Consider the following 15,716-nt stretch of genomic DNA (forward strand, 5'->3'; position numbering starts at 1 on the left):
CTGGTCTCAAATGCAGATCTTAAAACTTAAGAAGTTAGATTTGAGAATGGCCACTAAATCCTGTTATGGATGAAATATCTAAAAGTGAATAGATGTGAGCTCTTAATTTGGAGAAAATTTGAATTTTGAAAAAAGTAATTTTTTTTATTTTTAAAGTTATTAATTTTCGAGTGTTCAGATTTGAGTACAAGATTGCAGCTAAATTCCCAGTACAGTGGTAATTTACTATTAATCCTGTCCCCTATTAATTCACTGGCCATTTCATTAGCCTTACAACTTTCATGAGCTCAGAATCTTTTATTTAAGAATTGCACAGATTTTACCATATTTAATTTACAAGAATTGAGGAGATGGGTGCAGTGGGAAAGATCTTGTTACAGAATATAGCAAACTGTTATGCACCATCATGTAACACTTAAGCACTGTAATATAATTTAAGCAAAGTAATAATGTGATATTACTCTATTATAAATTTTTAGAAGAAAATGAGTGTTGGATTATTTCACTGCAGACAGAAAATGCCACAATATATTGAGAAAATAAATATGTGCATTAATAACAAATTTTACTTTTGTGATATTCATGAAGTCATGGGAATCTCTGTGCTGATTGTGCACAGGAATCAAGAATCACAGTAAACAAGTCCAACAGTTTCTGCAAACAACGTTCCAGTGCCAAGTTCTGAGTTCTCATTTCACCCACTAATTACCAGAGACTTTTAATGGTTTTGTTTGAGAATTTATCCAAATACTGCAGCAGCATTTTCCCCATCACAGCTGCTGTGCTCCAGGCAGATAGACTACTTTAAAAGTTATACTTGCCCAATTAAATTCCAAAAGAAGCTTTAGAAAGCTAATCCTTTGTGTTTTAAATAAAAGTAAAAAGCCCTTAAGGGTTTTATGAGAGCTCTGTGTTGGCTGTAGAGGCATTTGAGTTACATTCCTGCATTCTTAATTTAAAAATTGCTATTTTAACTCTGTTGATTTTTAGCTACCTTGTCATCCAATACTCTGGGTTTACTATGAATTGTAATGAACATTTTGGTACTGTTGTTTATATTAAATCAAGATGAAAGGAAAAAAAATATATATAGCTAGGAATGTTCAAATATTTGGATTGAAAACCCAGACTCCTGAATTTCAGTGAGTTATAGGTGTCTGTGCTTGAGTTAACAAATCAGTTCAACATTGCCAATTACTAAGTATAAATATCATTTTCCCTTGCCCAGCATCTAATTCTTCATCCTTTCCTGATGCAGGAACTTAAAACTCTTGTTTTGCTCATTATTTGACATTGAATAAAGTAGGAAAAATCCTAAGGATCCATTTCATAAAAATGCTTTCAATTTATTTATTTATTTTACTCACAAAGAAAAAATTAAGTCAGTTTTAATTTTATGTCTTGTAGTAATACTAACAGTTCTAGTAAAAAAAAATTAGTGGAGTTTAATGCCCAATGGCATTAAAAAAACCTTCTTGCCCAACCTTCCCTGGGCAGTGCCACAGTCCCAAGGTCCATCCCCTGTTGGACAAGTGCCCCGTGAGCTGTTGGATGTTATTTTTAAGTGGTGCACATTTCATGCTCCTCTTTTCAATGTTTTGGGTATGTGAATCTGACTGACGTTGCAATTTTTTTCTGTTTAGCTTGGCTGGTACTGTAAAAGAAAATCTTGACTTTTAAGGTCTTTGCATACTTTGCACACACAATTCTTAGTGGTGGTAGCTCCTCCTCAGTGCAAATTTATCCTTGCTCCATTGAAATTGTATCCCAGGGTGTAGCCAGTGAACCCCTAAAAAACACTCAGGGGCAAAGCCTGCCCCCTCCAACAGCAATAAAACTGATTTTCCAGTCTGGGGATTGTGGGTCTAGGTTCTTAGAAATGCACACACATCTTAGTCAGACTGCCAGGCAGAGGAAGTTTGACAAGACATAGATATTTTTCTATATAATTTTTCTCCCACCTTTCCTGCCTCTGCCTTCCCAATTTCTTCAACAGAGTCAAACGTATTTTTTGGTTCATATTTCAGTTTAATGGCTGAAGCTGTGGGTAGAGAAGTGCAGTGGTAAGGATAAATGGAGATTACAGGGAATTGCATGGAATGTAAAACCATGCAGCAACCAACAGCGGGGATTTTGGGAGATTGCAGATGTGTGAGTGGTGGTTCTGGGGGTTTTCTGCACTTTGTGGCAAAAGTTACTTATTTCACATGGTTTTCAAACTCTTCCAGCTGCAGTTGCACACCTTGATTTTTCATTTGACAGGTTTGTTCAAAAATTAAATATTTTTTCTTATAGTAAAAGTGTGAAGTATTTTAGAATTTTGTTTTTTCCTTATGCATGTTTTAAAAACAATATTCCTTGAAACTAAATGTTTGAACAGAACCTTTTCAATAAGTAAAGGAACTAGGTAAAAGTTTGTGGGGGCTTTCAACAGGAAGATGATTAATCTAATTTGACTTCCACTTTTGAGCATCCACATTTTAAATTTCCCAATTCAGTCTATGGCAGTGGGTTGGAACAAGGTGATTTTTAAGGTGCTGTCCAATGTAAACTGTTTTGATTCTGTGATAGGTGACAGCTGTAATAACTGTAGGATAATTTATTCAGACTCAACATTTTTCTGTCACATCTGATTTGTGGTTTATCCTGTAGAAAACAGATTTTCCATGGTGCACATTTGATGGACATTTTCAGTTTAGAGAGGCAGCTTTCTGTATTAATTATGGTTAGTGTTTGATAATAAGCTGCTTTCTAGGTGGGAGATTCTCAGGTTCTAAGAAATTTGTGTGACTCTCACTTTCCCTTCATGTTGCAAATCTTTCCAGGATTCCTAAACTGTTGCTGGGATCAGAGGCTGCCTGTGGGGGCTGCTGTGAACTCTGTGCTTATCAGTGGCTGCAAACAGCCTGGCAACTGCAGAGCTCTCCTTCTATGCAGGTTCAATATTCAAAACAAAAAATTAATATCTGAAATGCACCATTTTTCATTAACAAGTCTGAATTAAGGCTTTAATTGTGTTGGTTTGGATGTTGTTTTTGTTCCATTTCATTTTCTGTCTCCATCAGAAACCAGCAATAGCTGTTGGCCAAGCTGCTTAATTTAGTCATAACTCTTCTTTGCATAAAAGTCATATTGGGCTTTTTCCCTCAAAATAATGAGAGTTGTTGAGGATAAGTTTAGATATGCTTCTGAAATCCCTGGAGACTGCAGTGAAGCATACATCACCAGCCAGCACACAGGGCTAGAGATGGATTTGAAACCATTGGAATTGGATGATGCTGAAAATTACCTTTTTCCTGTCCTTTCTTGCAGAGGGAAATGGATGGAAATGTGCTCACAGTTCCAGAGGAACTGCATGCAAGGAGGCCTCTGAAGGGAATATTTTCAGATGAAAATGGGTGACAGATGCAGAGCTTATAAAGTAGAAACAGTCCCCCAGAAGTGCAAATTTGCAGCTTATTGTGATACACAGGAAAAGCTGGCAGGGAACAGGAAAGATGAAACTGCTGAGTGAGATTTTTAAATGGCCTCTGTGTACAGGGGCCTGTTGTTGATCACAACAAGGAGTCTTATTGCTTTGGGTCCCACAGAATGCAGCACAAAGCTATTTATGAAAGTAAATGTGTTTATTATAGGAGATAGAGTAATTTATGGAATATAGTTTTGTACCTGGAGTTTTCTCCAGTGCACAGCTTGTCTAGTGTAATATTCTTCTATTTCTTACTCTAATTGGGCAGTACACAGAATATCTGTTTCTGCTGGTGTGCATGGCCACAGAGGAGTTCTCTGGATGTCCCTGGATGTGCTCAGTTTTCCCTTCCAGCAATGCCTTGCTAATGCTGAAGGAATTTTGCTTGAGCAAAAAGGACTGAAGAAGGAAAGAACTTTTTATAAATCCTGCTGGTGGGTTTTGTAAGCCACCTCCAGGTGGGACCAAGGTGCCTGGAGAAGAGGATCTAACAGAGATAAGGAATAGAGGGTAGGATGAAAGTTTCTGTCCTCAGAAAGGGAACACTTCGGTGATGGAAGAGGTTACAGGATTTTCTCTCTGATTAATTTTACAGCAAGATCTGCAAATTACTTCAGGTTGGTGAGACTGGGTAGAGAAGAAGCTGTGATATTTACTGCAGCAGAAAATGGACTTAGCTAAGCAAGTTTTAGAGATGAAAATTGAGTGTGGTTTGCCTATGATTTGATTGAGATGATGCAATGTCATTCCACATGAAGTGCTGAAGATGCACTAAGAGATAAAACCATGATGATCTTAATTCTGAAATAACTTTCAGAACCATAGAACTTGAAATTCCTTTATTCTAATTTAATAAAAATAAAAGTTCTTTTCTTTTGAAAAGATGATAGATTCCATTTGCCCTGTCAGAAAAAAGTCTTCATGGATTAGACAACATTTTAATCTCAGTATTTCTTCTGGAGCATATACTGGGAACTGTTCTTGCAAGGTTTAGTGTCAGAAGGTAAGATACTACTCTTTATTCACTTTAGAGGAAAGCATTTCAGTCACATATTTATATACAGACACAAGTTGGATTTTTTTTCAGTGTTAGTTTGCAAAGATGAGTGTACTTAAAACTGAGAAATTTCTCTTGAAGAACTGCTTGAATGCCTACAGGCAGAGGGAAGTTATCCAATGTGACAGGCTGGTGAGCTGGAAAGTGTCCAAATTACTGGTTCACAGCACAAAATTTCAGTGCTCTTCCTTGTATAAATCTTATCAGTTGAAAAAATATTGCTAAGTACTTGATATTTCTATCTAAGTGTGCACATTTTGCACTTTAGATTATCATAGGTTTATATTCAGGCTAAATAAAATGTTAACGGAGCTGTATATAGGTAACCTGTGCAAGGCAGGTTTGTACACTGTGCTGCCTTGCAGGCCCTCAGCATTTGGTTAGAGACAGATTAGTTCATAAAAATGACCTTTTGAACTTTCTCTTTGGTTGTTAATTATATTGACTATGTCTGTTAGAACAGAAAAACTTATTATTTTTGCCTAAGTAGCAAACTTTAAAACTGCATTTTCATGGTTCCTGTGTGACAGATTGCACTGCCCAGCACCTTTCTCCTGTTGAAACACTGCTACAAGAAATACCATTTAAAACCAGTATAAAGTGCTGTCTAAAGACTGTGACTTCTACACTGGAGTTGTTTTTATTATTACAGTATTAATTTAATTCTAAAAACAAGTTCTGAGTGTACTTGCTGCCGTCCCTTAGCATTCAGTTGATTTCTGGGGTTTTTTTGCAATAAATATATCACTTCAGTTCAAGAATGACATGGCAAAGCTGCATCCAAAAGTATTTAGCAGTCTGCTGTGCTGCAGCTGTGTGGGAAGCCTTGTAAGCACTGGGTGTTCAGTTATGATTCTTTAGGCTCTCCAGAACTTTTTTTGCCACTTCAGTAAGTGGGAGTTTCAGTAAATGTAAGGAGTCAACTGTTACTCTCACTTGTGTCACAAACCTGGGTATTTGGGGAAGCAGTGAGAGAAGAAACCATGCCAAGCTCTCCCTGAAACCCATCATCCCATGGCTTCTGTTCCCTGTGGAAGCACTGGAACCTGGGTGGGAACATTGTGCCAGCTCTCATTGTGGTAACAGGGCTGGAATTTATAATTGCATCCTGAGACTTTTTTACCTGTGTTTTCCCAGAGCAGTGAATGACATCAGGAATGTGAGTAACTGGATATTTCATCCTCCAGAGATGTATTTTGTGTACTTAGCTGAATGCACCTGACTGTGCCTCTTCCCAGATGTCGGTTTTGAGAAATATTTTTGGTGTGGGGGAATTGAATTAGGGCAGCTCAGACTGGGTTAGCAGCAACTGGCTGACAGTAAGTGCAGGAGAGACTGGAATTGTGCTTATTGGCTTTGGCAGGGTGTCTGCAGAGACTGACACTTCCCACAGGCTCCCAGATTCTGGCACAAAAAGCTACAGGTGGAAGAGAAATGGAGGCTGGGATACAAGGAGCTGGCGACTCCTCTGAGAAAAACTCTGCTCAGTTATGGCCACGGTTGTTTTCAGTGTCAGAGGAAGTTTTCTCAGGCTGTATCACCCTGCAGTGCAGTCTGCTCAGGCAGGCTGATGCCTTGGCACATCTCCTTGGGCATGTTTGCAAAATGGAGCTGTGATATGACTGGCAATAAGGTTGGTAGTTCAGGTTCTTGTGTAGGTTCTGTTTCATTCTATCCTCAACCTGTCAGGAGCCAGAATTATCCATTCTGGAAGGGGATTAGTGAGGAGTAGAGCAAGAGAGAAACCTCTGCTTATTTTGAGTCCCTGCTATAAGTAATTTTATATCAAAGCACACCAGCCTGCTGATGTTGGAGAGTTCAGTCACATGTCTTTTGAGGGGTTACAATTAAATGAAAGAGATTTGCGTGATGAATCTTTGTTCTCTTCTTCTGACTTTGCAATTGCAAATTTTAATTTTGTTTCATATCATCAATAGTGAATAATATCATCATTAAGGAAATTCACAGTTTAGATTTATAAGACTTAAAAGTATGTGGTAAGAGCACAACCCTTGGTTTCATGTGTATTTAACATCTCAGTAGCTTTATGTTGCAACACAATATTGGGAAGGAACAATATAGGTGTGTTTTACTTGGGTCTACTCTGTTGTGCAGTGCTTCTCTCTAAATCCATGAGAAAGGCAGCAGGTTTATTCTCTTTTATGAGCATTGTAAAGGTAGTTTTTAGAGCTGTGTTTCAAGTCTGCTTCACCAACTTATCCATAATTCTCTGTGACTTTATTCTGTCAATTTATACACCACTTCTGCCCTCTATATTTAAACAGTCTGCAGCTTAAAGTTGTTTGAGAGGTGCATAGATTGTTATTATGCAGGGCAGGTGCCTTTACTTTTGAATTGTAGCATCGTTATTGCCTGACTACCTTTTGTAAAGGTGAAGAGAACTTGCTTTTGAAAAGCTTTTCTTTTTGTGAGGAGAGGATTTGAAAGAATCCCACTTCAGTTAATTATTTATAGCCTGAAAAATAATGTAGCCTTACAATTGCTCTCCAAGCTTGGCACCACTCCCCACATAAGGAGCACCAGGAAAATGAAAGTTCCTCTGCACTCATGCTTTGACAGAGACACCCATTCTAAGTTACAGCATTATTGCCATGTGTAGCATTATTTTATATTATTAAAATATTTATGGCTAGATACTGGTTTTTCTTCAAAGCAATAGAATAAAAATTCAGTCAAAACTTGTCCCACTGGGATAAGGCAAACAACTGGCTAATTTGTTCTTCACACATTATTCAAATAATGTTCTTTTATTTTTATGTTTTTTTTGGTGGTTACTGCTGGCTTGAGGCAGATTATGAAAGCTAAAATTGTCTCTGTACTAACAGGTACTGAGGAATGCTGGAAAATGGAATATTCAAAAAAATGCCAAGCAACTTTTTCTCCTGGTATTTAAAAGAAAATATGTGTTTCTTCTTTATGCAAAGCTTGTGCAGTTTCTCATGAAGTTAGAAACAATCTGAGTTATAAAGGGACCAGACACTTGGCTGGAACTCAAATGCCCCTGATGACTGAAGGGCTTAGGTGACATCTTAAAAAAACCTTAAAACTAAAAGGATAAATTTACACGTTTTCTATCAATCTTGTAGCCATTTGTTTCTCTATAGTCAGTTCTTAATATTGATAATATTTGTTATTTCTTAATCTCCAAGCAATATTAATGTAAAGAATTTCTTAAATCCCTAAATTCTCCATGTAGAGACTCTGCAGTTTGAGGTTGGAGAAGCCACGACACCCCCAGTTAAGGGCAGAGATTCAGTAGCTGGGGGTTTTTGGCACAGAGCAGATCTCCTTTAGAAACAGAAGATAAGGAAATTCTGTGAAACTGTGGGGTCTTAGGAGGAGGAACTAGTGCATGTAGTGAGATAATACTTATATTTGAAAAGAATTCAATCCCATGGCAGAAAAAGTGAGATGATGACACTTTATTTTGTGTTGAGATGGGAAAAGAGAGTGATCTGGTAACACATTACAGTATCCCATAGATATATTTCTGTCCTGCTGGGCACATTTAGAATCATGGATCTTGTGTCTGTTCTGTCCTGGAACATGTCCAAAGAGCAAAGGTGCAATGATGGTTTACAAAAATAAATCACAACGTGTAGATAAACATTTCACTCTCCTCTTGGGAAAGGTGATTTTTCACCTTACTGAGTTTCTAAGATGGCACAAGAGGGAGGGAGGTGACCCTTTGATGACCTACTCACTAAGGGGAAGATGAACATCTCTGGACACTCCAAGGGCTCTGAACCTTGCTGGAGAAATGAGCAGCTTCTCTGGGCACCACAAGCTCATGTCCCAGTGATGTCAAGAGCAAAACAAAAGCCTGTTTGTTTCCTTGCCTTTCCCACTTCAGCTATTTCTCAATATTGGTACCTTATAACTGATTTTATATCTTGTATAAATTCAAATTTTATTTTTAGCTCACAAAGTTATACTTAGATAGTCAGAGAAGTTAATAATTGATGATTTGCCTAATAAATCTGCAGTGTCCTGAGCTGTGTGGCACCTGCTTGTCACTCAGGGTTGGGTTTTTTGTTACTCAGTCTTTACTGAGGCTGGCAGTTTGAAGAAGTCCAGAAGTTCTATTTGGGAACTGCAATAAGCCTAACTAAAAGGCTGCATGGAAATAAGTATCTTCAATAAATTTTTGTATGTTCAAATTATTTTTCCACCAGTGAGGGCAATTAATTTCAAAGAAGAGACGAGAGACAAGACATGCAGCATTCTGTACAAACTAATAGGAACCTCAGTTCCTCATATGTTTTGAAATATGTGAAGTCCTTTGAAAGTAATATGTAAGTTAATTGCATAAGTAGATGAATATTTGCTTAAAGTCACTTTCCCTGTAATTTCTGATCCTCTTCTAAGCATAAGAATGCAGAATGGCCCAAGTAATTGAGTATTTTACATGATTGCTCTTTTCTTCTCCAACTAGAGATGATAGTCTCTGAAGTAGTTACATAACATGGGATATGGCCTGCCCTGTCTCAAGAACAAAGATGACCTTTCTTCTTTTTTGTATCACTGGGATGATCTCCCAGGACCTGTTAGTGAAATATCAGCAATTTTATAGAAGTTACTTCCTTCCTTCATTATTCCATATGAGCACCGTGTTGCCTTAATGGCCCTGCAATGAGGTTATTTTCAGAAAACTGTAGTGTTTTTTACTTTTAAAGAATAGTTTCAGTGTAAAAGGTCTCCTTGGGAATAGCTTCAGGTTTAATTTGGGTAAGTAGCAGTGTGATTCGAGCAAAATACTGCAGTGTAAACTTGTGTTATTAAGAAGGCAAGTAAAACATGAAGCAAGTAGGTGTGGTTGTGTCTCACTTCAGATGTGACTGGATGTGCAGTTTTTCCAATGTTTTCCAGAAAAAGTTAAACAAGAAACCAAATGAGAACCTTACGACAAAGCTAAGCCAGGCAGACAACCCAGAAGCTGTTAGAGAGGCTTGTGTTAGGGTTATTATATAATGTGTTAGCTGCATAAAATCAGGTTTGTGTTTCAGGTTTTGGTTGGTTTGTTTGTTTGTCTTGTAAAATTAAAAAAAAATCCAAACAATAAAACCAACCCCCTCCCCCCAAACAAACAAACAAACAAAACAAACAAACAAAAAAAACCAAGCTGACAACCAAACACCTTAAAAAATTGTTAGAACCCACAGAACAGTTGCCATGTGTAATCTGTCAAGATTGCTTTGTTATTCCCCTAAGTCCAGAAGAAGAGTTATGAGGCAGGAATGTCTAGCTGGCAGCCTGAGGGCATGTGTATCCTTGTATAATAGGAATCGACCTAATTCAGTGGGAACAACCTTTCCTTTTTTTTAAAAAAATAAATTTCGTATGCTGATAGAGATGTTTGTAATCCTGGTGTCCCTTGTTTTGTGAAGAGCTTCCAGAAAATTGCAGCATTCTCAGAGATATTTCTGGTGCTATAATTAAGATTTTGTTAGCAGACTAACAAGGCTTATTTTGATGTCCTTTGCATGTCACAGGTTTGCACATCAGGCTGTTTCCCCTTTAGGCTGTCTGGGAACTCTGGTGTGCCCAAACCTGTGGGGACACCACTGATGCAGGGCTTGGAGGCAGCAGCAGGGAAATCACCATGCCCACATCCTGCACATTTACATTCCTCAGTTTCCTGGCCACCAAAGAACCTGCTCCCCACACACTGCTGTGAGATCCTGGAGGATGCTCTTCAATTCTGCAGAGTGAAAGTTCCTTTTTCTGTCTTCTCCCAAATCCCTGGGACCACATTGTTGGTTTCCTGGTTTCATGCTTGGATGCTCTGTTCTTCCAGAGCATCTGTGCCTCGAGCTGCACAACCTGCTAGGGCCAACCTAATGTCCTGGAGCTCCCTAATTGCAGCACAGGCAGGGAGAATTTTGTGATAATCTGAAAGGGCTAAGAGAGCTCCACTACTGCTCCTGTGTTTCAAATTCCCTTCTTCTCTACTGCCTCATTCATTCAATGAACAATGTTACTTCTCCTCTTATTTGGTTGTAACCTTTTTTTAATATCTATAATTTAATATCTTTTTAATATATATAAATGATTAGTAATATTTGCTAAGTATTACTAAAATATTTTAATGGTTGTTGTATTTAACAGTCTTGGAGGTCAAGACCTTGTACCAAGACAAGATCAAATAAAAGACACTTTTACCTTATGTAACTACAGTGCCATTTCAAAAAAGACAAATGGCCTTGATTTAGTAGTAAATGCTTTATTTTCATACTTTATAAATATAAGAAAGACATCCTTATTTTAAGGAAAATACTTAAGAAAATAATACTCGCTCCATTACTGGATTCCTGAAACTAAGCTCTGCAGCCTAGGAAATCTTGTTTTAAGATTTAAAATATTAGCAACTTCCTTTAAAACAAAAACAGAGCAGAACAAGTTACTTTTTTTCTTTTTCTTCTTAATGAGCATGCCTTGAAAACTGATAATAATCTAACTGGAAAATTTGATTCCAGTCCCTCCAGCTTCCCAGACTCTTGCCTTAATATGATAATGCTGCAGCCATAGTTTGGAGAGTCCTTGACCAGGAAGCACACAATAGCTCACAAGATCCAGCTCCAGGAAGCTGTAAGGAACATCCAGCTCAAAGGATGTTAATTTTATGTTAACCAATATGGGAAAAGGGTCTGTTTATAAAATCTACCATAATCATGTTGTCAAGATATGAGATCTCTCTTCAAATATCTTGGAAGTCCTTTTGGCTGTGAGGTGGTACAGAATCTACCTGTGGGAGTTCAGGGCATCCCTCTGGCTGCCCTGGCAGGTCTGGGACCCTGGCAGGGGTCAGGAACGCCCCTGGACAGAGCCCCCAGAGACACTGGCTGTGATCTCTGGCCATGGAAAAGAGTTTTCAATCTCACAGGATGAATTACCAGCTCTGAGTGTTTGATATCAGTGATAATTAAGTGTGGCACAGGTGCAAAAGTAAAATTTTAGGATTCTAGATTAGGGGTCCAAAGGGGACAAGATGGAGGAAATTGGGTGTGCCTTGTCCTTTTTCTCCTTCTTCATGCCCTCCATGTCTCACTGTGGTGTTGGCATTTTTCTGTTGGTTCAGGCTGGGGACACACTGTCCAACATAGGTGACAGATATTGGCACGTTATTGTAAATCCAGCCCAGGGAGTTTCTGGTATTTAATGTTTGTAACATCCCACTGAGGGCAGAGCCCCACACGCTGCCCTGCAGGACAGAGCTGGGCAGGGCAGCAGAACATGTGAGAGATAAACAGAATAAACAACCTGGAAACCAGCACAGACCAATTATGGCTTCTGCTTTGGCAGTGGGGCAGACAGAGACTTTCTACAATCTCGGGATCATCAATACCACAGATTCTGACATCTACCAAATGCTCGTTCTGACCCTCAGCTCTCTAGAACTAAAAGGACAGAAAACAACCTGCTCACAACAGGTCCTTTGGTGGCACTAGACCAAAGATGACACTACCAACCATGATCTAAGAAGCTTTTCTGAACAGCTTCAGTAGCAGAGTCCTGAAGCTGCCATTGAACCCAATAGCATTAATATGAAAACTACAGTGGAGGTGTGGGTTGTAATGGTTCTAATCAGCACCTTTTCCCTGTGTTGTTAGATATGTACTGATGCTCCCACACACTCTGTATTGCAGTGACTAATCATAAAAATAAGAGACTATAAGACTGCTCAGGTGATGCAAACTCTGAATATCAGAGGCATAAGAGGTTATATTTCTCTGGCATTCTCATTGATCAAGTTTGCTTTTATATGCATGTGATTCTGCTTTTTGTTTGTTTTGTTTGCAATTCCCTAACATGCATCTACACTCATTATTTCTGTTTGGTCTGTCCAGGAGAAGGTGTTGGTACCCTGGCTTCTTAGCTAGATAATCCATTTGAATGAAATCCTTGCTTAGAGATGAGGGAAAATAAATCTCTGCAAGTAGCTTTGAACATTTTGGCAGTAAAGCAACATAAAGAAGTGTCTTTTGGGCACACAGTCATCATCCTCAGAAGGAGTTCAAATAGTCAGATGACATGGCACCACAAAATATTTTGATAATCATGTTTGGGAAATCATTGAAAATTGTTTGGAGCCCAGTTTGTGTTTGGGAAGACCTGTTTTTAACACAGTGCTATTACATCAATACTCACCCATTTTTCTGCGGATGGTTTATGTTTGGGGTTTTTAGGGAGCAAGTTTTCATTTCAGAATAAGGATATAATTTTATGTCAGAGGGGTTTAATGCCAGGGGAGAAGAGGTGCTGGCTTTTACCATCCTGGTGCATTTTCCAAACAGCCAAGAACAGGAGCTAGGTTTTGTCCCATTGTGGTTTTAGGATTTCAGAGGCTCCTGGATTGCAGTGACTGAGCAAGCAAGGGACAGTCACACCCCTGATGGAGCCTAAGCCAGGGCACTCTGGAATTCTTTATCCTTTTATTGGCTTTTGAATAGTTTTCCTTTTTCTCATTTAAAAACATGGAAGAAAAAAAAAAAAAACAGAGCTAAAATAATCCCTGATTAGTTATTCAAAGAAATTTCAACTCTCATCTTCATTCTACTTATGTTGTAAGTATATAATCAATCCACCTCTTGGGCTGGTGCTAAGTTATTAAAGGAGTATTCCTTATCCTGCTAGAGCCCAGGCATAATGTGTTAGAATCTCCCTAAAAATACAATTAGAATATGCAGAAATAATTGATGCAGACAATTCTATTTGGGAAATTTATATCTGTATATTATTAGAGTATCAACATTCTCTGTTTACCTTACATTAAAATTGAAATTCAACCAGCTGGGACATAAGTGACATCCCTTGAAGAGACCCACACCTGAGGAGGATACATAATTGGCTGTAGGTTGTGGATTATAGATTGTGTCCATTGGCAGGACATTCTGTAATTTTTGGAGTTTTATCCTTTCATCTTTATACATGTGTTTCCACAGGGTTTTCTTTCATGGAGGATTCCCTATGCTTTCTATTTAGCAACTTACCCAAGATTCAGTGCAAAAAGTTCTCTTTAGAAAGATTTTGGGTTTTGCTATGAATTTTTTGCCTATTACTCTGCTAACCAGACTCCAAGATTTTTTTCATGCTTCATAGTGGAGCCCACTGTTACAAAACAATTTAAAAACTTCATAAAAGCCCCTACTGGATAACATTTAAATATGGAAAATATTTCAGATGCAAATTAAAATTATTCTAACAGTTGCTAGTTGCTATTAGCCAATCCTAAACAAACACTGTGGGTAGATTGGTTAGTGTAATGGACGTAATTTGTTGGAAAATTATTTTTATTGGGCCTTATTTTCTTCATAAGATCAATTTAAAAGTAAAGAAGTTTCTGGAGTGAAATGACTTTCAACAGTTTTAAGCCAAATTATTGTGCTAAAGCTTTGTTTTAGCCATTCACAAATATATTTTATTAGTCTCATCTCTGATCAAATACTTGAAATTTAATTTAATTTTTCTGTCTTCAGTAAGTGCAGCTGAAAAAGAACAAAATCAAATAGAGTGATCTAGTTCTGGGAATACAGGAGATGGCTCTGTTTCATTTTAAGGAAGTGAATCATCATCCAAGACATTCGTCTTCACATTGTGTAAATTTAAAGTACACGGCTTAGCAATAAAAGATGCTGCTGCACTTTGAAGAGCTTGGATTGCTCAGTTCTGCTCTTTTTGACCCCAGGGTTGCTCTCCCTTGCTCTGTTCTGCTTTGCAGCCTCCTGTTGCAGCCCTGGCTGGGTTGGTTGCTGCTGTTATATATTGCACCTCAGGGCAGGGAACACTTCCCCCAGCCCCTCTATCACCTCCTGCAAGTTCCCAAGTTGCTTTCCAGCCCTTTCAAATGGAAGAGGTTGGCCACTCTTTGTACACTAAATAAACCATGGGTGGTGTTTGTTATCTGATTCATTGCCTGTGCTTGTGTGTAGTTCCAGTGTTTGTCACCATCTCTAACTGGCATGAGTGCACTGGGACACTGGGCAGGACCAGCCAGGCTCTGCTCTGCCTGCCCATCTGCTTTAGTGCCAGCAGGGCAATGCAGCAGTCCTGGGAATAAGAAATCAGGGAAATGAGCAGCCCTGGGACACTGGGGTGTCTCAGTGCACATCTCTGAGATGTGCCAGGGCAGGAAGGTCCTTCTGGCCTGTGGGACCAGGCTCAGGAGATTGTGGGGTGGCAATCAGTGGGATGCAGAGGAGGAGGGAAAAGCTCACAGACCCCTGCAGGCAAAGGATGGGAGATTTCATCTGCTAGAGCAGAGCTCAGGTCAGGAGTGTGGCAGCAGTGCTTAAGTGAGGAGGTGAAACAGATCCTTCTTTTTTTTTTTTTTTTTCTTTGGTAACTGTGCTCTGGACCAGTTCAGTTTCCAAGCAATGATTGCTCATTCCAGATCACAGCACCATAGAAGAATTACAGAATAATCTGCGTTGGAAGGGACTCACAAGGGATCATTGGGTTCAACTCTTTAGGGAATGGCCCACACAGATATTAAACCCACAACCTGGGCATTGTTAGCACCATGCTCTGACCAGCTGAGCTCCACTCAGTGCCTTCTGACCTCATTGATTATTGTTATTCATAATTTATTTGTGAATATGCTTTGAAGATGAACATAAAGTTAATATTACAGGAAAAGTAGTAAATTACACAACTGTGTTTGAACACAGACTTCAGCAGAAGTTAAATCAATTATAGTGGAGTGTTCATATCAACCAGAGATGGTAGCAGAAATTCTGGAGAGGATTTATGGCACAAAAACAGCCAAACAACAAAACCCAGCAGCAGAAAAAACATTGCAGAGACTGAAAAATATTCCTTTTTTTCAATATTGCTGGAAAATCAGTACAACATTAAAAACACTCCTGTATTTAAAAAAAAAAAAAAAACAAACAACAAAGGTGGCAAAGGATATACTCCATGAAAATCAAGCTACTTTTATGTCCTACTGTGAACCATTATTTTATTTCTTTTATCTATGGAAAAGTCTTGAATGAAATAATACCGGAATTGTGGTTCTCTAACTTGCAACATATCTTAAAATCACACAGAACAGCTGCAGTTGCTCTCTCCTTGTGTTACAAAATTGTTTTGTATTACTCTACCTGGTAGTCTGCTACTTGTATAGTTGTGCATTCTTTTAGCTAAGTCTTGTGAATGTAAAGGAAATGG

At 38.6% G+C, this 15,716-nt stretch overlaps 2 protein-coding genes across 2 annotated transcripts in view; one reads left to right on the forward strand and one right to left on the reverse strand.

The window, feature by feature from the left end:
- DOCK2 (dedicator of cytokinesis 2) overlaps positions 1 to 15,716 on the forward strand; it is a 158,551-nt gene that overhangs the window by 77,184 nt on the left and 65,651 nt on the right. The window lies entirely within an intron of this gene.
- INSYN2B (inhibitory synaptic factor family member 2B) overlaps positions 1 to 15,716 on the reverse strand; it is a 29,780-nt gene that overhangs the window by 10,394 nt on the left and 3,670 nt on the right. The gene's annotated exons all lie outside the window — the stretch shown is intronic.

This window comes from Lonchura striata, chromosome 15 (assembly GCF_046129695.1).
Source record: "Lonchura striata isolate bLonStr1 chromosome 15, bLonStr1.mat, whole genome shotgun sequence".
Classification (NCBI taxonomy): domain Eukaryota; kingdom Metazoa; phylum Chordata; class Aves; order Passeriformes; family Estrildidae; genus Lonchura; species Lonchura striata.